The sequence below is a fragment of the Hordeum vulgare genome, chromosome 2H, assembly GCF_904849725.1.
Source record: "Hordeum vulgare subsp. vulgare chromosome 2H, MorexV3_pseudomolecules_assembly, whole genome shotgun sequence".
NCBI classification, from domain to species: Eukaryota; Viridiplantae; Streptophyta; class Magnoliopsida; order Poales; family Poaceae; genus Hordeum; species Hordeum vulgare.
In genome coordinates, this window is record NC_058519.1 from 225766724 (window position 1) to 225768655 (window position 1932).

General features: G+C 37.8%; 2 non-coding genes and 1 pseudogene across 2 annotated transcripts; all 3 read right to left on the reverse strand.

The window, feature by feature from the left end:
• Positions 1 to 1177: 1177 nt before the first annotated feature.
• Positions 1178 to 1261, reverse strand: LOC123433809. Its single transcript, XR_006625118.1, has one exon. It is a non-coding gene; the product is annotated as a small nucleolar RNA Z102/R77 (small nucleolar RNA).
• Positions 1262 to 1320: 59 nt separating this feature from the next.
• Positions 1321 to 1418, reverse strand: LOC123433804. Its single transcript, XR_006625114.1, has one exon. It is a non-coding gene; the product is annotated as a small nucleolar RNA Z101 (small nucleolar RNA).
• A 109-nt stretch (positions 1419 to 1527) lies between these two features.
• Positions 1528 to 1608, reverse strand: LOC123433812 (annotated as a pseudogene).
• Between the last annotated feature and the right edge of the window lie 324 nt (positions 1609 to 1932).

Here is a 1932-nt window from a genome sequence, read left to right on the forward strand (position 1 = left end):
ATTATCCTCACACCCACAAGAGGGTTCAAGATAAACACATATTGCACTACAATGAAAATATGTTTATAAACATGCACATACATTGAACGCAAGTTGACAAAAAAATTAACCTAGAGGAAGCATAGTTTTGACCATCTTAACAATCATCTAGAACACACAAGTCACAAAAAGATAAAGACTATTGGTGACTATGAGAGAGTTCAGATGGTCCAGAACACACAAGTTTGTATCTACATGCACAAAGTGCAAGCTCCAAAACACTCAAAACACCAAATGGTCTACAAGACAATAAGGTCCATGATTACAGGTTGGTTGGTCCATAAACGCTAGAGAGTTATCATGTCCATGTGCATCAATAGGTTGAGTCCTGAAAACATTTTGCACAAATTTGTCAAGAAAGTGGAACCAGATTAAGTTGTTAAAATCTCATATGCGCAATGGATTTAGAGCACTCTTGAATAAAATGACTGTTGAGGCACAGCACCAGTAAGGACAAGTGTACATGCTAATAGTGAAAGAACTATAGTAACCAATTTTCAAAAATAAATCAGCAACTAAGAAAAGCGAATCTATATGATCCTTGTTTTTCAGTCATTCACCAGTGGTAAAAAGTGAGCAGGTTAATGATGTAACGAAAGTTTTACCTCACCAAAGATACCATGCTCACGAAACTCCTGACAACACGAGCATTCCTTGCACAGTTTGAAACGCATCTTCATCCACCCTAGCACTAGCAGCCATCGGCCAATAGAGCATTAGTTGACTAGTGAGTTATGTCTAGCGGGTCATGGAACTCTAGCACAGTTTGAAATGCGTCTTCATCTCCATCCACCCTAGCACTAGAATAATGAGCATTTCCATATCAGAAACCAATTGTATGTATCCAAAAAATAAGAAGCATGATTTCATCGTTCTCATCATGAGTAACATGGTCTAGATTGTTTTTTAGTATACCTTGAGAAAACCTTGCTTGGGAAGAAAACTTGCTGCTGCCGGTGCATGAGAAGGCTCTTCTCCAAAACAAAAAATGAAAGCTCAGAAGTGAGAATAGTTTGTATGTAATCACAAAAATCAAGAACAATTAGCAAGCAGGAAGATCATTAAGGAAGTGCAATTAACATGATTAAGGAACGTGATGGGGCAAGGAGGAACACATTGTGTTCTTTCAGAAACAAGAGGATGATCATATTCGGTCCAGTAGAGGCCATCATATCGCCCAATCAAACCAATAGGGAAATTAATCTCATTCATCATCTAATCTCTCACAAATTAACTTTTTTTGAAAGAAAGGCACTAAGAACACAAAAAACGTGTGTAAGGTGGGTGCATCAGATCTCCAAGATGAAAATGAGTGTGGCATCACAGAAATGCCACACACGCAAATTGCCCATAAACTTGTGTCTCCTCATGTGCATCGACACCACTCTCAACAAAACAAAACAAAAACTGGCGACAAATTAAATAAGAAAAACTAGACAAACTGCAAAGTTTTATTTGGTGCAAGACACAGAATAAAACCAGTATGGGATGTGATCAGATAGAGCTAATACATGATTCATTGGACATCATATCATCCATCAATAATGTAATTATATCCTCATCTCACTAGCCAGTGCAACTACATATATCATCACAAGAGAGAGACAACAAAAGTATTCATCGTACACAAACAAACAGGGAGAAATTTTCAGTTTACATGCATGCCATGTCCAATAAGAAAATTGGATGACACATAGAGGGGGCGGAGAGATACCTTCCATGGCACTAGGGTCATACAACACAGGCACAAAAAAAGTACACTAAAGATTCACTCAAGCCACACATTGCCACTTATGACTAAGAACTAAACTGCAAGAATATGATGTCATTTTGAGTGAACAAACCCAAGTGAGTGCTCTTAACAGAGCACCAAATTCATCACAGAATCATTTA